The following is a 26185-nucleotide window of genomic DNA, read 5'->3' as shown; positions in this document are numbered from 1 at the left end:
AGGGGCATATTGGGTATAATGCACAGTGTTTTGTTGTTGTGGTCTAGGGTTGAGCCAGGGTGAGTGATTATGGGACCAGTAGTTTGACTGCTACATTCCCTAACAAAATGACCTAGCCTATTACACTTGAAACACTTGATTTTTTATTTATCCAACCCTACCCTTAAATTCCCATGAAGTCCTGGGAATTTTCTCCCTGTTCTTTTGTAGAATTTGCTTGTTCTAACACTAAGCAAAGCCAATTGATGCAAGATGTCCATCTCTTCTAAGTCAGTGGGATCAAAATGTTGCAAATCATTCAGCTCAAAGCACAAATTGTCTGACATCTGGTTTTCAGTATTTGCAGTGAAAGCATAATTTGCGGAGTGGGAATCAGAGTTGTTAAAATTACCCCCAACAGTTATGTCAATAAAGTGATCATAACTCTGATCCTTACTGCTGCTACCAGATTCTTCCTGACCAAACAGAGCTGTGCTGCCAAATGAATAGTCATCAGCAACTTTACCAGACTCTTGCAACTTCCTTTTCTGGTTTAACTCCCTTTCATAGGTCAGGAGTCTACCATGGAGTTGGGTCAGGGCCAGATCTTTGAACTCAGCTGAATTTCTGGTGACAAAAGCAATTGTGTCCCATTTTTCTGGCAGTGATCTAAGGAATCTGCTATTTCGGGTTGCATTTGGAAATGTAACCTTAACAAGCCTTAGTTCACTGATGAGACAACTGAAACGTTCAAATTGTTGGGTTAGTGATTCCCCTTTGATGTGACAAAATGTTTCATACTGATGATTCAGAATTTCCCTGTTGTTTTCGATAACCTCTTCTGTCCCCCCAAATTGTTCCTTCAATGCATCCCATAATTCCTTGGCACTGTTACAGTGTAACAGCCCAGCATAGATTTCATTGGGCAATGCAGAGGCTATGATGCTAAATGCTTTGGCATCCAGTTCGAACTTCTAAAAATCAGATTCAGTATAATTTTCAGTTGGTTTAGGAACAAAATTTTTGGTGTCCTTAGCACTTGGCACCATAGGAACATGAGGATCAAAAACAACAGACCTCCAACATCCAGTGTTCTGTTGAGCAAGGATGTGACACATCTTTCTCTCCCAGATGTTGTATTCATTTCTTTTAAGCATAGGAGGTTTAAAAAGCGAGCCAATGTTATTCTTATCATCTTGAGACTGTGACGACATCCTGGTTGTTTTACAGGTACTGATTAATCAACTTTATCGGTGATTAAACCTTACTCTGTTTTTCAACACAACGATCAAACTATCAGTATCAACAATTTCGAGCTGAACTATTTACGTCAAAATGATTGTTAAATCAAATTTGACTGTCCAAGCTCTGATACCAATTGTTAGGATCTAAGTTTGGATTGATTGTAATTTGTGTTTGAATTTAGATGAACAAATGAAAGAGTAGTGCAGCGGAATTTAAATGGAAGCAAACTTTTCACAATCAAACAGAAGAAATGCTTTCAATCATACATTTTCAACACAGAATCAAATGATTAAATTTATTTTTAAACTCTGATTACAATGCATGTATGATTCGCAAACTCCCCCTCAGCCCGAGCTCAATGTTTGTTCGTGCAGGAAAAAGATGGTGAAAGAGCTAAACTGAACAGTACAGAGTACTGTTCTATTTATAGGCACTTGCAAACCACTGAGCATCTAAGCTGACGTCACCGTGAAAGTGACATCTAACCTCCTAACAAACTCTAACCTCTGATCTATACAAACACTGCTATGCTAACTACTGATGTTACAATTCAATACATAAAGTAAGCATAAACTGCTGCTGCATCCTTCCACTGCTGTGAACCCAGCAGTACTTGTCATGATCAGCAGTGCTTGAAACAAGGCAGTAGATTGAGCAGCAGAGCTTTAGTTCTTCAATCAGACTTTGACTTGATCAGCAGTTGTAGGTCAGCAGTTTGCATGATCAGCAGTTAGGAGGTCAGCAGATATTGAAACCACTTTCAAGGGGAGAGACTTGCAACCAAACATCTGCTTATTCTGGATCCACTGCTCTGATCCAGTTTTGGCTTTTATTATCTGTTCCTTTTGGCAGGGTTCAATCCCAACAACTAGTAAAGGGAAAGTAGGGTGTCGAATCCACGGGGAATTAGTGGAAAGTATAAAAGCTCGTCGTTTGTGATAATTATCTAAATTAAAACTAATTGCTTTTTGCAGAAGTTGAGATGAATTATGAAAACGAAATTAAATTGTAGATGTAAACAATTATGAGAAAAGACCAATCTCCGGGTTTTCAGGTTATGCAGAAAATCGGTTTACTTAGTTACTACCAATTGGAAATCACATAGACATGATTTGAAAACTTGTTTTGATAAATAATTAACGAATAATATATTTGATTGCAATGATCCACGATCGACACCGAAAGATTGATGCAAATGAATACTAATTCAACTAATTACCAATTTCAGATTTTATAAACATTAACCAGTTCAATGATTAAAGGTTTAAAACAATGACAACCTAGAATTTAATCCCGATCATTGATGAACAAACCAAATAATTGATGAACACGAATGGTTACGATAATCAAATATTGTTTAATCTAAACAAGAAAGATAAAAATGACTAACCGAATGATTAATCAGTTTTCAATCCAAAAAGTTGTAAACATACGCAAACCAATGTTTAAACACAAACCCTATTCCCGGAGACGGTCACGGGACGACTAGCCGCTCATGATGTGTGACAACTCCTCAAAAGCTTGGTGGAAGGTTGAATGCATCATTGATTTGGCTAAGTGTAGGTGATTTATGATGTTTGAATTGTGATTTTAGATCTCCCAAAAAATTGTCGATGGTTGCTCAAAATTGATCCTAAAGCTCTCACCCCAAAATTGTCATATGGCTGCCTCCCGTCATTCGATGATGATCATGATGATGTTGGGCCGATTATAAGAGCCCAAAGGAATGTGTAATATGGCTCCCAACTTACGTGGATCAAGAAGCCCAAAAAGTTATAATTAATGTTGGCTCCCAAAATCGAATAAAGTGGCTGCCAAAAACATGATCAAGGAAGTCCCCAAAATTATCTTATTGGCTGCTAATGATCGATGCCTGTCGAATACCCAAATCCCTGTTGACGTTCAAATGGGTCTTGGCTGACGTCAAGATATCCCGGCCTTGATTGCTACAAAAAAGTAAACCGTTAGCCTCGTCACGGAGGACCCCGGGAGGGGGATCCGTGACCAAGCTCCGGCGTGAGAATGAGTAAACTTGCCGGAGAGAAGAAGGAGCCTATTCCGATGAGTATGATCACCGGAATGTTTCCTTTTTGATGTGAATCCAATAAATGTGTGTGTATTTAATATGTGAGAATGTTGGTCGGAATAAATGAGAGGGTTTTTAATGTAATACCTTCCGAGAGCCTGCCTTATGATCACTCCTTTCTTTCCTTATATAACCTCGAGACCTTATCTTTCATATGAGATATTTCGATAAGGTGATCCGACGGATTCTAAGCGTCTTCGGGGGGCTCAGACACGTGTCTGATCCCCAACGGTAAGATTGCAGCCTCATTAAATGCTTCCGGCTGAGAAGTACAATCTCTAGCCAAAGATCCCTTTTCAATCGAGCATTAAATGAAGTCTGTGCCATATGATTCCTAGTTTCCCGCCCATTTTGTAAAAGGAGAGCCTTAGTGGGCAAGGTAAGCCACTGTTGGGCTTACATCCTGTTGGGCCCATGCGTCGGTAGCCCAAGACGGGTAAATGGGATGACCCATAGGCCCGTCGTCAAGTCATCTTTAGTCCCTGGTTATGAGGTTTAAATCTCATAATCCAGGGCTGAGCCATATTTGCCTATGAGAGCAACTGTATTGGGTTAAGGAGGTGGGCCCGTCCCTAAGTAATCATCACGTGCCAAGTTTCCATTCAAGGTTCATTAATGACAGATGATCGACGACAATCTTCCCCATACACGTGCACGGCGGTTTATATGTGAAAAGACTATGATGTGACGGTTTTTCTCTCTCTCCACAGCAGTTATCCTCTTTAAATACCCACATAACTTTTGAATCTTCCTTTAACCTTTATCAGTTTTCCCCCTTTCTCTTCTCTTTCACACTTTTTCGATCACTATTCCCCTTCTTAACTATGAGCCGCACCGGTCGTTCTGCAATTCGATCGGTCTTGACAGCGAAAGACTTGAAGTCTTTTGTTGAGACCTACAATATTCCTGAGCATTTTTCTCCCACCTTGCCGGGCCCTGATGAACCAGCGGAGTGCACTCCTGATAGGATTGTCCTTTATGCTCTGGCATTTTCCTCCTGTGGAGTCCGGTACCCCCTTTCTCCCTTCAAGATAGCCCTGTTGCGGCACTTCAGTGTTCATTTTTCTCAACTGCACCCTCTAGGGCTTATGAGGGTGGTGCGTTTCGAGTTATCTTGTGCGGCGGTCTCTGGTGAGCCATTTGTCCCCTTGTTCTGCATGTTCTATAAACTGATCTCCGATGGGGATTGGTTCACCTTTGCCAAACGACAGAATAACGTGTCAAAGCCATGTTATACCTTTATGCCGACCTCCACTTACCCTAAGGAGTGGTAGAGTAGGTTTATTTTCGTTTCTGCTGCCATGATACCGGAGTCTCCGCCACCGAAGGATGCCGAGGCTGCTATCGAAGACAACATCCCCATTTTGTCTGCTGACGAGATCGTCCAATGGAAGCGCATGTATGAAAATCCGACGAGGGCTTTCACTTTTTCTGATGGGATTCTGGCTATGGGGGGATTGAGTCCTTCTTATTCAGTTCGTCCCAAAGCCTTTTTTTGGTAAAAAAGGTATCTTTTTACCCTAGACTTGTTGTTTTCTGTTTTTATTCCTTGGGATTTGTGCAGTTATCTTTAGTGTTTCTTCTTATGCAGAGTTGACTCTGTGGAGACTGCTCCAAGGGGATTCCAAGGATGTTAAGTTTTTCGTTGGTAATGAGGTTGATCCGGGTTTGAACCGGAGTACTGGGATGCAGGTTACCGGGGGGTCTTTTCAGGCTGGGGGCTCTGCTGCTGTGGAAGGAGGTGAGGGGACTTCATCCGATGGGGAAGAGAGTTCCCCTGATCCTCCTCCCGTTAAGCAATCTAGTCATGACGATGATGAGGATCTAGAGATCCGTTTGGTCCGTAAGAGGAAGGCTGTGAGCCCTAAACCAACCCCTGCTCCCCGTGAGATTCGACAAAGGCTCCGGAGTGCTAGCGGACAGAAACCCCCTCCTTCAACAAAGGCTGCTTCCGAACTTCCCCTTGCCGGGGTTATGGGTTCTTTGTCTAAGCACCTGTGGTCCTCCAGCCTTGTGAGTGCACCTTTGTTGGTGAGTTTACTTTCTCTTTTACCTGTTGCCTTACATTCGTTTTGGGAGGTTTTTGACGTTCTTTTTTCTCTGTCTAAGTAGGAAAGTTCTCATGACCCGATAGAGATTCCTACTGGCCCCTCCTCTTCCCGCGTTCGGGACAAGACTCCTGAAGTAAGCATTGCCCGTATTGCCTCAGCTTTCGAGGTTTCTCCTTATCATGCTACTGGGACCAGTAAACCTTCTCAATTTGAGGGTCTTGCTCATCGATCCCCTTTGGCTCCCCTGTTTGCTGATGCCCTCCCTTTCACCTATGTTCCCAAGTGGAAAGTAACTCATTCTTCGGTGATAGGGACCCCTGAGACTGCCAGGGATTTTTTGAGTCATGTTGTTCCTCCCTCTCATAGGTTCATGAATTCTGCTTTGAGGGATGACCTTTTGAGGATCAATACAGCATGTCACTCTGTGAGAGCTTTTTCAGGGGTGCCGGCATGTTGCAGCGGGTTGATGACTTGAGGAAGGCAAATGAAGAACTCAAGGGTGAACTCAAGGCTTCCCAGTCTATTGCTGCCGAACTTCGATGTCAAGTGGTTGAGGCTGAGCGAAAATTGCAAGAGGAGAAGGTACATAGCCTTTCTCCCCTTCCCCCCTCTTTTTTTTGTTTTCCAACTGTTTTTGGATTCTTTATGATGTTTTTTGCTCAGGGGGCTGGAGCTATGTTGGAGCGAAGGGAGAGGGCTTGGGAGAGGGAGATGGCGGTGTTGGTAGAGGAGAAAGAAGAGCTAGCCGCTGAGCTGAAGCATCTGAAGGAGGTCGGCTCCGTTTCTCAGGAGTAGCTGAATACTATGTATGCTGATTATGGGATAACTTCTGATGATAACCAGCGGTTGGCTAAGGAGAAGCATTGGTTGATCACTGAAGGTTTCGGAGCCTTCCTTACTGCTGTCTCTCAGTTGGAGGAGTTTATGAATGGCCTGGAGGAGGTGTATAGGGCGTACCGGGATGTTGGCTACCAAGCTGGGTTGAAGGATGGGTATGTTTACTCTGCCCAGGGTCTGGACAGGAAAGAAACTCCGCTTTACAATTCCAAAGTCAAGAAGCGGCTGTCCAAGCTAGATAAGGAGTTTGGGGGCAAGACCCCAGTCATTCTCAAGAAGATCCTGGAGCATTGATGTGCACAAAATGCAACATATAAATTACATCAATTGTGGCATAAAACTAACCCTTTTTTAGTACTAATGTTGGAAAAAGTGTGCTTTTGTCTTCCTTTTGTATTTTCAGGATTAAATGAGCTCAAAATAACAAAAGAAGCAAAAAGACAACAAAATCTAACATAAATACAAGAAAGGAACAAAAGTGGCATGCCCGACCCCCCGACAGCATCTTCCCAAGCAAAACAAAGAAGACAGAAGACTGAACACGCCCCGTGCTCAGTGAGCACTGGGCCGTGCCCAAGTGCCAACAGAAAAGACAAACTCATAGAAGCTTTTGTTGCCCACCACGGGACCGTGCCCAACGGACACGGGGGCGTGGTCAACTTCCTGCAGGCGCATTTATTGTAATTGCGAATTACAATTAATGAAGAGAGAGAGTCAGATGGACACGGGGCCGTGCCCAGCTGACACGGGGCCGTGCCCGAGCTTCTGTTCAGACTATAAATAGGAGTGTTTGGAGCTCTTGCACTTCATCCCTTGGCACACCACCTCTCTCACACTTCACCCACCACCCACCACCACCATAACACCATCATCCGCCACCATCATCCATTGTCCATCATATAGTGTGTGAGTCGTCTCGGGATCCAAGATTGATCGTAAGAGTTCTTGACAATTAAAGGCCTTGTTTGCCTAAGTCTCTTACATCACTTGGTGAAGACAAGTGTCTATTGTAATATTTTTATTTTTAATCTTTTGCACTTTTTAATTGGTTTTGTATTAATGACTTTAATTGCTAGTTTCTTATGTTGAAGGTGATTCTTCCTTATCGTTTGTCCGTGGTGTCTTGGCATTATTTTACTGTCTATATAAAATAAAAGATTTTCACCATTCATATCTTCACGGTCTATATGGAGGTATGTTGGCTACCTGGTCGGGGGTTAAGGGAACGGTTTGGTAAGAGTCTTGCCATTGTTCAGTGTATAGATCCTGCAAAGGACCTGGGTCAAATTTAGTAGGACCTCCTTCAATACCCAAAGGTACTGGATGGCGGGGGTCCAAACTCTTTGATCCCCTCATAAGTTAAACTTCTATTAAAACTTTAACCCAGCTACTTAGGACTGTATCCCTGCTGACTCAGACTACTTAGCTGAGGGTAACGTCGCCTTCAAAAGAGGGGCCTACCACATTTTGCATTAATAACTTAATTAATTATCTTTCAATAATCCGACCCTTTAGGATTGTATGCTTGCTGACTCAAACTAATGGGTTGAGGGTAACGTCGCCTTCAAAAGAGGGGCCTACTACAATAACTAAGATAATCTCTGAAATAAGTGCAAAAGTGCGAAAATAATCAAAGGTTACACTACACACGAGTCGGATCCAAGTGATTCATCTTGTCTATCTGTTTTTATTTTTATTTATTTTTCAGCATTTTAGTTAGTTTTATTTTCATAGTTTTAAAAACCTTTTTCTAACTTTTTGATTTGATTAGACGTTGAGGATAAACCAGTACTAAAAGCTCTTGTGTCTTTGGACGACCTCGGTATCTTACCAACACTATACTACGTCCACGATGGGTGCACTTGCCCATATGTGTGTTTAGTGTTAGTAAATATCGTGTTTTATAAATTTAAAACTTGGCTAAAAAGTGTAAAAGGGCTTAAAATATACACCTAATAAATATAACACTTCACATGCATCAAGTTTTTGGCTGTCACACCCCCAAAATCCACACGCGGAGTATCACCACTTGGGAGCATGACTGACCAGGATCAAGCCACCAATCATATTGAACATGTAATTAATATCAAGTGAAATAAATGCAAACGAGTTATTCAATACGATAGGTGTTCAAAACATAATTATAGTTTAAAAGTGTAGCGGAAGCATAAGTATGAAAACCCAATGCATAACATGAGTTCAAATGTTTAAATGTTTTAACATGGCATCCACAATCCATGCTCCACAACGACCTGCTCCTCCCTGTGCAAGCTCCATATATCTAATGACCTGCAAGGCATGTAACAGAGGATCAACAACTAGTTGAGCGAGTTCACAGTTTATAGTTCAGTAATTGTAATAGTATAGTAAGCCTTGTATTCGTTCATTAAGTCATGTATCGTAATAGTTCGTATCGCAGCCCTCTAGGCATGTGTGCGAAGATTAGGGAAAGTTCTCAAGTATTCTAGACTAGGTATGTTTGTATCGCGGCCACCCGGCACCTGTGCGAAGTTTTAGTGTATAGTTCGCAGCCTTCCTAGGCATGTGTGCGAAGATTAGTCATATTATCGCAGCCAACCCTGGCATGTGTGCGAAGATCAGTCATATTATCGTAGCCAACCCCCGCGTGTGTGCGAAGATCAGTTCTATAAGCATCACTAGTCTAGCAGTATCTTAACCAATCACCTTCCTCACCCGAGGATCAAATCATTACGTTCCATTATCTAGAGAAGTACAAATAAATAAATCAATCCCATTCCCACCCTGGGAACCCCATGCCTTGGCTGTGTGAACTCACCTTGGTTTGCTCGGTATGCTATGTTATGTGTTCACAAGTAATCAGTCGAGTCCTATTGTATGCACGTGTAATAAATCAGTTCATGTTCGTAATGATACACAGGTAATCTATGTCACAAGGCGTTTGACAGTTATCATCATGTATCACATAAACAGCTAATCACATTTATGCAGCTTAAGCTTTACATTCAGGGTTTTTCTCAGTCGTTTTAACCCGGTTATTCATCAACAGTCTTAGTAATTGTAATCGTGTTACAACGTTGCTCAGAATTACAGAACTAGCATGCATAGGAGAGTTTACATACGTAACAGTGTTATCACATCAACAGTGTTAACATACAAACAGACAACGTAACTCGGCTAGGTTAACAAGCATGTGAGTTATCATATTAGATATCACTTAATCTACAAAGGTCAGATCATGCATATTATGTATAAAAGCCGGACTATAACTATGAGGGATAAAAGTCGGACCTAACACTTATACAAGTGAAAGTCGGACCAAGTTTCATGCTTTAAAACTCGGACATGCCACCCTCTTTCAAAACTCGGATAAAGGTGGGGGGGGGGGCTGCCCTGAAACTCGGACCTGGGAGAAATCCCTTTCACAAAGTCGGACCTAAGGGGATCCATTACAGAAACTCGGACAGCATGTTGTTAGCATAAACATCGGACATCACAATGTGTTTAAACCTCGGACAAGGGGTATGGGTAAAAACTCGGACCATACACATGTTTAAAAGTCGGACATGTGGTGTGGGCATTAAACTCGGACCATTGTGTGGCAAGCAAAACTCGGACACATGCTCATCTTATAAAACTCGGATCCTTATGCATTACACAAAACTCAGACTATCGTATACATTAGGGTTGCGAAACTCAGACAAGCATATACCTTCACAAAACTCTGAGTAACATTTCAATCATTCGATCTTTAAAATCGAAGCAGTTACGTTCTATTGTTCATACGATCTGGGAAAACCCTAACTCGTACATTGCACAACAGGAATCAATTTAACAATTAACAACTTCATCATATCATGCATATCTTGTCATCAAACAAACGATTTCACGACTAATCATCATCATAACACAATAATCAAGATTCAAATTAAAACACAGAACCATCAAATCAAAGCTAGGGTTTACAAGTATTCTAATAATCAAGAATTGATACAATCAAACAATCAATAAACAGTAATCATTTACCTTGTGTTGATTCTAGAGAAAATATGGAATCGAAAGTGATGAATAGCTTGCCAATGATGATGGTGATAATGATTGCTAGGGGATTAGAGAATACAGTACGTGCTTTGGTTTTGTGAAAATGATTAGTGAACAAGGGATTAGGGTTAAGTATAGTTTAATTTTCACTAATTACTCTACACACCCTGAATTACTATATCTTACACAAGCACACCATCTCACATCAATTTCACAGTTTCACCACCAAGTTCACATATTTGACAAGTCTATCACAATTAACACATAACCATGCACAAACACACAATACACTTCATCATATCACAACGTTATGGTTCCATAGCCAATTATTTGTGCAAATAAACAACTAAACAATACATGATTGTGCAATAAATGCAAAAATAGGAATCTTGGAAATTCGAGTTGTCACATTATCCCCAACTTAAAAGAAATTTCGTCCCGAAATTTGGTACGCACTCACTAAGGAAGCTAGGTAAGCTGTATTGTTCACTGGTTTTCCTGGGGTGTCACATCATCCCCCCGTTGATTTGAAATTTCGTCCCGAAATTTCCGCAGTAGTAGCTTCAGTCTCAGTAGTGGTTGCATTGGTTCCGAATAACTGGGGGTACTTTTTTGTCATCTGGTCTTCGCGTTCCCAGGTGTACTCTGGGCCACGTTTGGAGTTCCAACGAACTCGGACAAGAGGGATTCTCTTGTGTTTGAGGACCTTAACATCCCGGTCCGTGATTGCAACCGGTTCCTCGACGAAGTGCAACTGCTCGTCGATAGTGAGTTCTTTCAATGGAATTATGAGGGTCTCATCTGACAGACACTTCTTCAGATTCGACACGTGAAATACGTTGTGAACTGCACCGAGTTCAGCTGGTAGGTTTAATCTGTAGGCTACTTTGCCTATTCTTTCAGTGATTTCGAACGGTCCAACATACCGTGGATTGAGCTTGCCTCGTTTACCAAAACGAACCACACCCTTCCAGGGTGAGACTTTAAGTAAGACCCGGTCCCCACCTGAAATTCCAATGGCTTCCTACGCTTATCCGCGTAGGCTTTCTGACGGTCGCGTGCTGCCGCCATGCGTTGTCGTATTTGTGCAATCTTTTCCGTGGTATCCACTATAAGTTCTGGACCCGTGAGTTGACTATCCCCCACCTCTGCCCAACAGAGAGGTGACCGGCATTAACGCCCTTACAATGCCTCGAATGGAGTGGCTTGTATGCTGGTTTGATAACTGTTGTTGTATGAAAACTCCACTAACGGGAGATGCTTTTCCCAGCCGTTGCCGAAATCGATAACACATGCCCGAAGCATGCCTTCTAGAGTTTGAATAGTGCGTTCAGACTGCCCATCCGTCTGAGGGTGGTAAGCCGTGCTCATATCTAACCGAGAGCCAAGCGCCTTTTGCATTGCTTGCCATAGTTCTGACGTGAATCGTGCATCGCGATCCGAAATGATAGAGGTGGGCACCCCGTGCCTTGAGACTACTTCTTCCAAGTATATATCTGCTAGTGTGGAAAACTTGTATGTTTCTTTGATTGCCAGGAAATGAGCAGACTTGGTGAGTCGATCCACGATCACCCAAATAGTATCGTTCCTACGCTGAGATCTAGGTAGGCTTGTAACAAAATCCATGGAAATTTCCTCCCATTTCCACTGTGGTATCTTTGGTTGCTGAAGTAAGCCTGCTGGTTTCTGATACTCTGCCTTGACTCTTGCACAGGTCAGACACTTGCTGACAAAGGTAGCGATGTGGGCCTTCATGCTAAGCCACCAATACGTAGTTCTGATGTCGTGATACGTTTTATCCGAGCCTGGATGTATCGAGTAGCGAGACTTATGAGCTTTATCCATCACAAGTTCTCGTAAACCGCCGTATAGTCATACCCCTATACGCCCTGTTACATAGTAGGCGCCGTCTTCCTCTGTTCTAATCGTTGCCTCGAACCACGTAAAGCTTCAGCCTTTACGTTTTCTGGTTTCAATGCTTCCACCTGAGCATCTCGTATCTGTGCAGGAAGATCAGACTGAATAGTGAGCTGCAAAGCTCGTACACGCCTAGGTAGAGTGTCCTTTCGACTGAGAGCGTCAGCCACAACATTGGCCTTGCCTGGATGGTACTTGATGGCACATTCGTAATCATTAAGCAGCTCGACCCATCATCGTTGACGCATGTTCAATTCCTTCTGCTTGAAGATATGTTCAAGACTCCTGTGATCGGTGTAAATAGTGCACTTGGTACCGTACAGGTAGTGTCGCCATATCTTAAGTGCAAAAACAACAGCTCCCAGCTCTAAATCGTGCGTCGTGTAATTCCGTTCATGAACTTTGAGTTGCCGCGAAGCGTAGGCAATAACTTTATCCCGTTGCATCAATACACAACCAAGACCCTGTATCGAGGCGTCACAATAGACCACAAAATCATCCGTGCCCTCTGGCAATGAGAGAATAGGTGCGCTGCAAAGCCTATCCTTTAAGTACTGAAAAGCGGTTTCTTGTGTATTTCCCCAACGGTAGGTGACACCTTTCTGTGTCAGCATTGTAAGAGGTTGTGCGATCTTGGAGAAGTCTTTAATGAACCGTCTGTAATACCCCGCCAAACCCAAGAACTGGCGTATTTCCGTTGGTGTACGCGGTGCAGGCCAGTTCCTGATCGAATCTACCTTGGATGGATCGACATGAATCCCATCCCTGTTCACCACATGGCCTAAGAAGTGGACTTCACGAAGTCAGAATTCGCATTTTGAAAACTTGGCGTACAATTGTTCTTTCCGAAGAAGTTCTAAGATAATACGTAAGTGCTGCTCGTGTTCCTCCTGACTCTTGGAGTAGATCAGAATGTCGTCGATGAAGACAATGACGAACTTGTCAAGATAGGGTTTGCACACCCTGTTCATAAGATCCATAAATACGGCAGGCGCGTTCGTTAACCTGAACGGCATGACAAGAGACTCGTAGTGGCCGTAGCGAGTTCTGAATGCGGTTTTGGAGACGTCCTCGTCCCGGACTCTCAGCTGATGGTAACCTGACCTCAAGTCTATCTTGGAGTAGTAGCACGACCCTTGCAACTGGTCGAATAAGTTGTCAATTCGTGGAAGAGGATAACGAGTCTTCACCGTCACCCTGTTGAGTTCCCGGTAGTCTATGCACATCCTGAAGGTACCGTCCTTCTTTTTCACAAATAACACTGGAGCTCCCCAAGGCGAAAAGATAGGTCGGATAAATCCCTTATCCAAGAGTTCTTGGAGCTGCGTCGATAGTTCTTCCAATTCGGATGGAGCTAAGCGATACGGTGCGCGAGGTATAGGTGCTGTCCAGAACTATAGGAATGAAGTCGATAGGGAACGTCTACCCAGCGAGGATAAGATTACAACCCTGAACTATGTACGGCCTCTAGACCTTTACCATTAACTAACACTACGACACGTTGGGTGTTCAAGGGAGTTGGTGTACGTTTTAACATTCGACTAACTTTCAAAGACATATAATTGGTATTCACACCCGAATCAGACAATATAGTAACATAGAAGTCGACAAGAAGAAACTTACCCATTATTACGATAAGATCGTTCCTTGCGTCACCCTGACCAATCATGTACACGCTGCCCCGGCGTCATTGTTTCCATTGTTTCCCCCAACTCTATCCCCGTTGTCGTCCCCGTTTCCATGGTCGTGGTTCTGAGTCTGGTCCTGGTTTAATTGAGGGCAATCACGTTTAAAATGACCTTCAGCCCCACACTGGAAACATCCCCGGTTTCCACGTTGTGGCTGCTACTGTGTGTTCTGTGGAGCTGGTAGTTGCAGTTGCTGGTTCTGTGAAGATTGAGGCGGTCGTTGTTGTTCTTGAGTTACAGGACGTGAGTTTCGACAATCCTTAGCTTCATGACCAATCTTGAGACACCGCTGGCAACGACCCTTGTTGCACTGGCCACCGTGGTGTCTGTTACAATTGTTGCACCATGGGTGAATTCCTCGATATCTTTTCTGCCCATGACTACTAGAAAACTGATGTCTGGGGCTCTGGTAGTCATCTATCTCTTGCTGCTGCGCCAGAGGCTGGACCAAATTAATTCCTTGCTCAGGCTTTCATCCCACTTGCGTTTGTTATCACTAGAAGCACATGCAGTATCAGTTTTGACACATTTTGGTAGTTTGTTCTGTCCTACAGCCGGGTCTGTGAGACGATGAGCAAGCCTAGTGACTTGCTGGATAGTGCCAAGACTAGCTGCGGTCATATGACTCTGGATTTCGGGTACCAGACCCTTGAGATACAGTTCGATGCGTTTGGTGTGAGGGTCTACCATAGTGGAACAAAATGTGGCTAATTCGTTTGATCTCCTCGTATAAGCTTCAATTACAGACCCCACCATCTGTAGGTTGAGGAACTCTACCTCTAGTTTGTGGATGTCTTCTCGACTGCAAAACTCTTCCTTAATTAGGTCCTTGAACTCGTTCCAGGGAGTGGCATTAGCAGCTGCCAGTCCTAACATTTGAACCTGTGCTTCCCACCAGGTTAATGCAGCACCTTCGAGTGTTCCAGTAGCAAACTTTACTCTACGTGACTCAGGGCAATCATGCACCTCGAAGTCAGTTTCGAGCCTCTCGAACCAATGGAGGAGGTCTTCAACTCCCTCAGTTCCACTGAAAGTACTAGGTCGACATTCCTTGAGGTTTTTGAAGGTGTAAACAGGTGACTGAGCGTGTTGACCTATTGTGTATAAGAATAGGACAAGGTTAAACACAAGAGTTGGTTTAGGAGTGTAGGATCTAAAGATCCTAGTTACGACTGCAGGGTTTACCTCCTGCTTGAATGGCTGCAAGTGCCGCAACAATTCGTTCGTTAATGAGAGCCGTCAACTGGGCTTGTGTCATGTTGATATATCCGGCCATGATCTTCATAGCAAATGTAACGTAAGTGAGAATGGTTCGCGAGTAGTGCGATGACAGAAGAGTGTAAGCACATAAGTGTTCTCAAGCAATAACAAGTAGTGAGCAATGTAATCTAAGCATACTACGAGCAAAGTTCTATGCAATTCTAGCATGTAGGCAATAAATATAAACCTTTATTACCTAGGATGTTGAGTCTTGCACGTGGAGCGAAGCGTCGTTGTGGATCGTTGAGAGCACTGTTCTGGTTATAGTCTGGTTTTAATAAAAACGTTTTCCCATATTAAAACCAAGTTCTCTATAACCAATGGCTCTGATACCAATCTGTCACACCCCCAAAATCCACACGCGGAGTATCACCGCTTGGGAGCGTGACTGACCAGGATCAAGCCACCAATCATATTGAACATGTAATTAATATCAAGTGAAATAAAAGCAAACCAGTCATTCAATACGATAGGTGTTCAAAACATAATTATAGTTTAAAAGTGTAGCGGAAGCATAAGTATGAAAACCCAATGCATAACATAAGTTCAAATGTTTAAATGTTTTAACATGGCATCCACGATCCATGCTCCACAACGACCTGCTCCTCCCTGTGCAAGCTCCATATATCTAACGACCTGCAAGGCATGTAACAGAGGATCAACAACTAGTTGAGCGAGTTCACAGTTTATAGTTCAGTAATTGTAATAGTATAGTAAGCCTTGTATTTGTTCATTAAGTCATGTGTCGTAATAGTTCGTATCGCAGCCCTCTAGGCATGTGTGCGACGATTAGGGAAAGTTCTAAAGTATTCTAGACTAGGTATGTTTGTATCGCGGCCACCCGGCACCTGTGCGAAGATCAGTTCTATAAGCATCACTAGTCTAGCAGTATCTTAACCAATCACCTTCCTCACCCGAGGATCATATCATTACGTTCCATTATCTAGAGAAGTACAAATAAATAAATCAATCCCATTCCCACCCTGGGAACCCCATGCCTTGGCTGTGTGAACTCACCTTGGTTTGCTCGGTATGCTATGTTATGTGTTCACAAGTAATCAGTCGAGTCCTATTGTATGCACGTGTAATAAATCAATTCATGTTCGTAATGATACGCAGGTAATCTATGTCACAAGGCGTTTGACAGTTATCATCATGTATCACATAAACAGCTAATCACATTTATGCAGCTTAAGCTTTACATTCAGGGTTTTTCTCAGTCGTTTTAACTCAGTTATTCATCAACAATCTTAGTAATTGTAATCGTGTTACAACGTTGCTCAGAATTACAGAACTAGCATCCATAGGAGAGTTTACATACGTAACAATGTTATCACATCAACAGTGTTAACATACAAACAGACAACGTAACTCGGCTAGGTTAACAAGCATGTGAGTTATCATATTAGATATCACTTAATCTACAAAGGTCGGATCATGCATATTATGTATAAAAGTCGGACTATAACTATGAGGGATAAAAGTCGGACCTAACACTTATACAAGTGAAAGTCGGACCAAGTTTCATGCTTTAAAACTCGGACATGCCACCCTCTTTCAAAACTCGGATAAAGGTGGGGGGGGGCTGCCCTGAAACTCGGACCTGGGAGAAATCCCTTTCACAAAGTCGGACCTAAGGGGATCCATTACAGAAACTCGGACAGCATGTTGTTAGCATAAACATCGGACATCACAATGTGTTTAAACCTCGGACAAGGGGTATGGGTAAAAACTCGGACCATACACATGTTTAAAAGTCGGACATGTGATGTGGGCATTAAACTCGGACCATTGTGTGGCAAGCAAAACTCGGACACATGCTCATCTTATAGAACTCGGATCCTTATGCATTACACAAAACTCAGACTATCGTATACATTAGGGTTGCGAAACTCAGACAAGCATATACCTTCACAAAACTCTGCGTAACATTTCAATCATTCGATCTTTGAAATCGAAGCAGTTACGTTCTATTGTTCATACGATCTGGGAAAACCCTAACTCGTACATTGCACAACAGGAATCAATTTAACAATTAACAACTTCATCATATCATGCATATCTTGTCATCAAACAAACGATTTCACGACTAATCATCATCATAACACAATAATCAAGATTCAAATTAAAACACAGAACCATCAAATCAAAGCTAGGGTTTACAAGTATTCTAATAATCAAGAATTGATACAATCAAACAATCAATAAACAGTAATCATTTACCTTGTGTTGATTCTAGAGAAAATGTGGAATCGAAAGTGATGAATAGCTTGCCAATGATGATGGTGATAATGATTGCTAGGGGATTAGAGAATACAGTACGTGCTTTGGTTTTGTGAAAATGATTAGTGAACAAGGGATTAGGGTTAAGTATAGTTTAATTTTCACTAATTACTCTACACACCCTGAATTACTATATCTTACACAAGCACACCATCTCACATCAATTTCACAGTTTCACCACCAAGTTCACATATTTGACAAGTCTATCACAATTAACACATAACCATGCACAAACACACAATACACTTCATCATATCAAAACGTTATGGTTCCATAGCCAATTATTTGTGCAAATAAACAACTAAACAATACATGATCGTGCAATAAATGCAAAAATAGGAATCTTGGAAATTCGAGTTGTCACATTGGCGCCGTTGCCGGGGACACAAGGATTTTAAGAAAGCTTAAAATCGACGGCCTAATCAGTTTTTCAAAACTTTTTCAAAACGCGCGCACATTTTTCTACATTTTAGTTTAGTTTGCATTTACAGTAGCCTGAACACGGGGCTGTGTTCACTGAACACGGGGCCGTGTTGCATATTTTTAGTTAAACACCCAGATACAGAGTCTGAACACGGGGTCGTGCTCACTGGACACGCCCCCGTGCTCAACGAGACCAGTAACTTTTATTAAAACGCCCAGATACAGACCCTGAACACGGGGCCGTGTCCACTGAACACGGGGCCGTGTCCACTGAACACGGGGCCGTGTCCACTGAACACGGGGCTGTGTCCAGCCTCTGTTTCTGTCTTTATTTTTGTTTTCTGGTCCCGAGACTCAGTTGTGGTCTGTTGAGTGATCCCTATGGATCAATACTCAGGAGGTTACAACTACACCTATGAGGAGGATGATTACATGAGATACTATTGCACTAATTGTGGTAACCCGCACTCGGTACAATTTTGTAACTTATTTCAACCATCCAATTCATACAACTATTATGAGGAGCCCAGATACGAGCCATCGACTTCATACACATCCTATGAAGACCAAATGTATGAACCTTCTTCCTCATACTCATATTTTGATGAACCAAGGTATGAGCCTTCATACTCATACTTTGAGGAGTCAAGATATGAGCCACCACCTTCATATACTTATTATGAGGAACCATGGCGTGAACAACCCACCTCATATGAGTACTATGAAGAACAAAATTTCGACCCTTATCCATCATATGCTTACAATGAAGGACAATGGTGTGAACCATCTACTTCATATGGGTACTATGAGGAACCAAGGATCGAACAACCGGATTCAAGCTTTGAGGATCCCGGTCCTTTTTCTATCACTGAAGTGGCCAATAGGATAATAGAAAAACTTAAAACTATCGAAAGATACATAAAAGAATCTCGCGCAAGGGAAGAGGAGTCCCGCGCAAGAGAAGAATTAAATAAAGAAACGATAGTTGAAAAGTTAAAAATGGAAGAACAAATAAGTGAAAAACCGACACATGAGTTAAACAACGAAAGAGGTGAGGCCGATAACGTTAAAATTAAAGAAGAGTCTAATTTTGAAGAAAGTAATCTCTTGTCACCTTCTTTTGAAAATCATTGTTTAGTATGCTAAGTTTTTAAAAGAGCTAAACACTAACGCAAAAATTAAGGAAATGGTAAGTGTTAAGTTAACTAATGATCAAACTTCGCTAATAAAAGACGACCCTTTTGAAATCAACATTACACCGGTTCTGTGTTTTTTTTAAAATTCATTTATTAGTAATATCACGATTGATAAAAATCTTTGTGTTAACATAATGCCTAATTACATTTTCGAAAAATTAAGTATTAGTGATTTTTCTCCACTTCAAATACCCATTTTTCTATCTAATCGAAAAATAATAAAATCAATCGGTATAGTTGAGGATGTCTTGGTCCAAACAAATCAAATGGTAATCCCAACAGACTTTGTCATCCTTGATGACGCTCCTCTAGTGTTGGGACGACCTTTTGTAAAAACACACGAAGCTTTGAAAAACCGGAAGTACAATAATCTATCCATTCAATTAGGGGCTTTCAAAAGATGTGTCGATCTTGAACGATCAATGAAATATCCAATCGGCAATGACGACCCCCTAATTGAAGATGAGCCAGAACCACCCGATAAGGAGGGTCTAGCCAAGGACCCTTATAAACGTGGCGCACCACGGAGGCATTCCGCGGAACTATCCTTAGTTTAATTTAGATTAACTTTTATATTTTCTAGTTTAGTTTTAATTTTCAGGAATAAAACACACTCGGGATGGTGAAGGATACAAAGGGAAGCTTGAACCCACACCCCATGCATAAAAACAGAGCCTCCCGACAACTTTTCTTCATTACAGCAAGTTCAGCACGGGGCCGTGCTCACCCAACACGCCCCGTGCCCAAGGTTCTACAGAAAATGCCTAGTTCAGGTTACTGGACACGGGGCCGTGCTCACTGAACACGCCCTCGTGCCCAGCCTTCTGTTTACTTTTGGTACTGGCAGTCTGGACACGGGGCCGTGCTCAGCCAACACCACCCCGTGTTCAGCTACCTAGTGCCATAAAATCTTGTTTTTAACCCACTTTTACACATTTTAATCAACCGAAAAACTTATTTTTGGGACACATTGAGGACAATGTGTAATTTAAGTGTTGGGGGATGCTAAAACTTTGAATCTTGCAAGTCCTAATTAACAAGCCTTACACAAAACTCTATTGGAACCGCTAATCACCCCAATTTTTTTCAAAAATTTTCATTTTCTTTTTACCTGTCTAAGTTTAAGTTGGGAATTTCAGGTTCTAACAAGGTTATATTTTTACAAATTTACAACCAATAGCGTCGTGATAAAAAGAACCAACATAAGAAAATTATGAAACGGCATGACAAACTTAGTTAAAATTTGATTATATATACTTGATCACATAAAAACCCATTCTCAAAAAAGTGAGTTTTGAGCCTTTATTGAGCATACAAATACATATCTTTACACTAAATGCTCATTTTTCGTTTTTTGTGTGAATAGCCGCTTGGTTCTTACGAATCTAGAACTTGCCACGACAATGCATTCCCAGTCCTTACCAACTTAAACCCGAGTAAGTAAATGATGGAGGCATTAGGACTAACCTCTTTTTATTTCTACACCATTATTTTTTTATCACCTACCCAAAATCCCCTAGTTAACCCCTTTGAGCCTAAACCTTTTCGTTTCTTAACCCAAAACAAACACCCTTTTACCCACCAAAACCTTTTTATTTTTAACCTTTTCTTTTAGTAACAACGTTCGGTTTTCTAATGACTCTTATAAAAAAAATAATAAATAAAATAAATAAATAAATAAATATTTTGATGAAACCAAATAAACAAACAAGTTCATCAAAAATAACTTTGTTTGAAATAAATGGTTCATCGAAATAAAATAAAAAAAGTGAAAAATAAAAAGTCTTTCAAAAACCAACGTTTGTTACGCTTTTCGCCCTTTTTACTAACCACTAACCCAACCACCCACCTTTAGCCCAAGCCTAACCCTTCACCCAAAAAGTCCTCGTGATATTTACAAGGGTATATAGTTAAAAAGGAGGAGGATTGATTGCTTGGCAAGCTTATGGTAGGAGTAAGTTTCACGCCGCTCTTGAGTGATTCACTAAAAATACACCTTCGGCCGAGTGTTGAGTGATTCCCCGTGAGGTATGTGAACTTGTATATAAATGGAATTTTAAAAGAGGTATGTTATGCCCTAATAAGTAATTTATCTTATGAAACGTTTTTAATAAATCATGACGAATAGGATCGTAAATAAATAAAAATAAAACCTATATAAAGAATCTTGGAAATCCCGACACTCTATGACAAGCCCAAAATTTCTCTTCTACCCATTCCATTTGGGTGTGTAAGCCACATTATAAAGAGTTTTGCTTGAAGAGAAGCAAAGATTCAAGTGTGGGGGTATTTGATGTGCACAAAATGCAACATATAAATTACATCAATTGTGGCATAAAACTAACCCTTTTTTAGTACTAATGTTGGAAAAAGTGTGCTTTTGTCTTCCTTTTGTATTTTCAGGATTAAATGAGCTCAAAATAACAAAAGAAGCAAAAAGACAGCAAAATCTAACATAAATACAAGAAAAGGAACAAAAGTGGCATGCCCGACCCCCCGACAGCATCTTCCCAAGCAAAACAAAGAAGACAGAAGACTGAACATGCCCCGTGCTCAGTGAGCACGGGGCCGTGCCCAAGTGCCAGCAGAAAAGACAAACTCATAGAAGCTTCTGTTGCCCACCACGGGGTCGTGCCCAACGGACATGGGGGCGTGGTCAACTTCCTGCAGGCGCATTTATTGTAATTGTGAATTACAATTAATGAAGAGAGAGAGTCAGATGGACACGGGGCCGTGCCCGGCGGACACGGGGCCGTGCCCGAGCTTCTGTTTAGCCTATAAATAGGAGTGTCTGGAGCTCTTGCACTTCATCCCTTGGCACACCACCTCTCTCACACTTCACCCACCATCCACCACCACCATAACACCATCATCCACCACCATCATCCATTGTCCATCATAGAGTGTGTGAGTTGTCTCGGGATCCAAGATTGATCGTAAGAGTTCTTGACAATCAAAGGCCATGTTTGCCTAAGTCTCTTACATCACTTGGTGAAGACAAGTGTCTAGTGTAATCCTTTTTATTTTTAATCTTTTGCGCTTTTTAATTGGTTTTGTATTAGTGACTTTAATTACTAGTTTCTTATGTTGAAGGTGATTCTTCCTTATCGTTTGTCCGTGGTGTCTTGGCATTATTTTACTGTCTATATAAAATAAAAGATTTTCACCATTCATATCTCCACGGTCTATATGGAGGTATGTTGGCTACCTGGTCGAGGGTTAAGGGATCGGTTTGGTAAGAGTCTTGCCATTGTTCAGTGTATAGATCCTGCAAAGGACCTGGGTCAAATTTAGTAGGACCTCCTTCAATATCCAAAGGTACTGGATGGCGGGGGTCCAAACTCTTTGATCCCCTCATAAGTTAAACTACTATTAAAACTTTAACCCAGCTACTTAGGACTGTATCCCTGCTGACTCAGACTCCTTAGCTGAGGGTAACGTCGCCTTCAAAAGAGGGGCCTACCACATTTTGCATTAATAACTTAATTAATTATCTTTCAATAATCCAACCCTTTAGGATTGTATCCTTGCTGACTCAAACTACTGGGTTGAGGGTAACGTCGCCTTCAAAAGAGGGGCCTACTACAATAACTAAGATAATCTCTTAAATAAGTGCAAAAGTGAGAAAATAATCAAAGGTTACACTACACACGAGTCGGATCCAAGTGATTCATCTTGTCTATCTGTTTTTATTTTTATTTTATTTTTCAGCATTTTAGTTAGTTTTATTTTCATAGTTAAAAAAACCTTTTTCTAACTTTTTTATTTGATTAGACATTGAGGATAAACCGGTACTAAAAGCTCTTGTGTCCTTGGACGACCTCGGTATCTTACCAACACTATACTACGTCCACGATGGGTGTACTTGCCCATATGTGTGTTTAGTGTTAGTAAATATCGTATTTTCTAAATTTAAAACTTGGCTAAAAAGTGTAAAAGGGCTTAAAATATACACCTAATAAATATAACACTTCACACGCATCAGCATCCCATGATATCTATAGATGAACTCAAAGCCCTATTTTCCTCCGCTGGTCCCTCGTCTCCGAAGTCTTTGTCTGGGGGTGGCTCCCCATGATTCCTGAACATTAATCTCTTTCGATATGGTTGTAATCCGGATAATAACTTGCTCTAGGATACTCTAACTTTTTGGTGTTTGGATGGAGGACCTTCGTGTAGGGGTTCTCCAAGTACTTAATCATATAACCTATGACTGTATGCTGCTTTTTTTTTTTTTTTTTTTTTTTGCTTGTCTTTTGTTGTGTTTTTTTCATTTTGCAGGAACTTTTGTCAAGGATCAGACCAACACTTTCCTGAAGACTTTTTGGCTGTTTGCAAGGAACCATGCTTTAGTCTGTTTGTTATGTTTGCTGGCTTGTATGTTAGTTGTTTTTGTCAAAGCCAGTGGGGCTTCCTATTGTACACTTGTTTGTAATAACACCTTTTCTTTGTAGTTTGTATACAAGAGTGTGTTGTATCTTTGGTTTGCTTTTATAAACTAGGATTGTCTGTTCTGGGACAATCACTGGACAAATCTTATAATGTGAGATTATGTTTTTGGCTTGTTTGTCTGTTTTCTTTGGGTTAGCTAGACCCTATTTTGCCCCAAAGCCGGGCGTTTGGTATGTTTGGTATACCTTGTACACGTGTGTTTGTTTATTTGTTAGGTTTATAACTGTTCTGGGCACATCTGCCTTGGTATAACACCTGTTATTTTGCCAAAAGGGGACAAGTTAGTTGTCCGTTTGCCATTCATTTCTTGGGAACTAAGTTTTCCCGTGCAAGTTTTTTACAAAAGATTCTTTCTTGGGGTAGGCCCCTGACTAGTAGTTAACTATTACAAAAGTGGCTCCCTGGCCGTTTTTCCTGGGGGGGGGGGTAAACCCCTCATATGTGATACTTCCTGAGCTGCATGAGGTTCCATGTTCTTGGGACCTCTTTGCCTTGAAGTGTCTCCAGCTTGCAGCTTCCTTTTCCGTTTGACCACGTGACCCGATAGGGTCCTTCCCAGTTTGGGCCTAGTTTCCCGGTGCTCTCCTGTAGGCTGGCTTCATTTGCTCTTAGGACTAGGTCCCCTGGGACGAGGTTAAGCTTCTTCATCTTGGCATTGTAGTAACTTTCAAGCCGCTTTTTGTACTTGGCTTCTCTGACTGCTGCCACTTCTCTCCTCTCTTCAAGCAAATTCAGGTTCATCCGGAGATCTTCTTTGTTTTCTGCCTCCCTGAGCTTCATTCTAGCAGTTGGGGACCCTATCTCAGCTGGGATGACTGCTTTCGTCCCATAAGTTAAGCTGAATGGGGTTTCCCCATTGCAATCCTTAGGTGTGGTCCTATATGCCCACATCACAAATGGTAGTTCCTCCAACCACCCTTTTTGTTTCCTTCCGAGTCTCCTCTTCATACCTTTGATGATACTCTGATTTGCTCTTTCCACCAGCCCATTGCTTTGGGCATAGGTGACGGAGGTGAACACTTGGTGTATGTGCATCTGCTCGCACCATGGCTTGAAGGGTTTTCTAGCAAATTGGACGCCGTTATCACTCACCAGTTCCTTTGGGACCCCGTACCTGCAAATGATGTTATCTAGTACGAATCGTCTCATCTGTTCTCGGTTATTTTTGCTAAGGGTCTTGTTTCTATCCACTTGGTAAAATAATCGATGGCAACCATCACATACTTGACCCCTCCTGGACCCTCTGCGAATGGCCCGATTATGTCGATGGCCCATTTTTGGAAAGGCCAAGATGTCGAGACGGGTATCATGGGGTGCTTGTGGCGATGAGTCATTGGTGCATGGATCTGGCAATTGTCACATCTCTTAATCTCCTCGGATGTTGTTTCGTACATTCGAGGCCAATAGAATCCCGCATTCATTGCCTTTGCTACTACCGTCCTTGGCCCCGAATGCATTCCACAAATCCCCTCGTGTATCTCCTTGATTACATACTTAGCTTCTTCAATGTCAACGCATGTCAAGGATGGGCCCAGGTATGATCTTCGGTAAAGTTCTCCATCAACCAGCTCATATTGTAAGGCTTTGACCCTAACCTTTCTGGCTGCCCAGTCTCCTTCAGGTAGCGTTCCATCTCTAAGGAATTTTTCAATTGGTGTCATCCATCTTTCTTGTGCGTTTTCAATTGTAGCTACTTCTTCTGTGCCGAGAGAAGGGGAGGTCAGTACTTCCACTTTGACTTCTTTTGCCAGGTGGTCGAATGCCACAGAGGCCAGCTTGCTGAGGGCATTAGATTTTCTGTTTCTCCTGCGGGGGATGTATTCTAACTTAAAAGTCTTGAAAGCCTCGGTTGTTTCTTTTACCTTCGCCACATACTGAGCCATTATGTTGTCTTTAGCCTCGTATTCCCATTGGTACTGTTTGACCACCAACTGCGAGTCAGTATTAGCTTCTACATGCTTTGCCTTCATCTTCTTGGCTAGCCTCATCCCTGCTAAAAGCGCTTCGTATTCTACGGTATTGTTGGTATTCTCGAAGTCCAGCCTGATGGCGTATGTTAATTCAACCCCCTCAGGGCTGATCAGCGTAATGCCTGCTCCACTGCCTTCTTCGCTGGAGGCCCCGTCTGTAAGCAACTTCCATATTGCCTCATCTTCCCTCTCCTTCTCCTCCTTTTCTAAAGTTTCCCATTTTAAGAGTTCTTTTTCTTCATCCTCAGGGACCTCTGCCAAGAAGTCAGCCAGTATTTGTTCCTTCATGGCAGTTCTGGCTTTGAACTCCAAGGAATGCTCTCCTAACTCGACTGCCCACTTAGCCAGTCGTCCTGATAACTCTGGCCTCCTCAGCACTTTTTGTAGTGGTTGATCTGTCATCAGGGTAACTTTATGCCCTTGGAAGTACCTCTTGAGTCTTCGGGACGCAAAAACGAGGGCTAAAGTTAACTTCTCCAGGGGCATATAGCGTTCTTCGGGGCCTCTAAGGGTTCTCCTGATGAAGTATATTGGTATCTGTTTCCCTTCCCGTTCCACCATCATGACTGCACTAATGGTAGTCTTTGAAGCAGACAGGTACAGCAGCAGGTCTTCCCCAGGCACTAGGGTGGCTAAGGTCGGGAGTTTGTAGATGTAGGTCTTTCATCTCCTGAAAAGCGGTTTCTGCCTCGGGGGTCCATTTAAACCTGTCCGTTTGGAGGCAGTCCTTCAGCACCTTCATGAAGGGCAGTGTCCTGTCAGCTACTTTTGATAAAAA

This window comes from Helianthus annuus, chromosome 9 (assembly GCF_002127325.2).
Source record: "Helianthus annuus cultivar XRQ/B chromosome 9, HanXRQr2.0-SUNRISE, whole genome shotgun sequence".
NCBI lineage: Eukaryota > Viridiplantae > Streptophyta > Magnoliopsida > Asterales > Asteraceae > Helianthus > Helianthus annuus.
The sequence above is the reverse complement of the archived record's forward strand: the minus strand, read 5'-3'. Positions refer to the sequence as shown.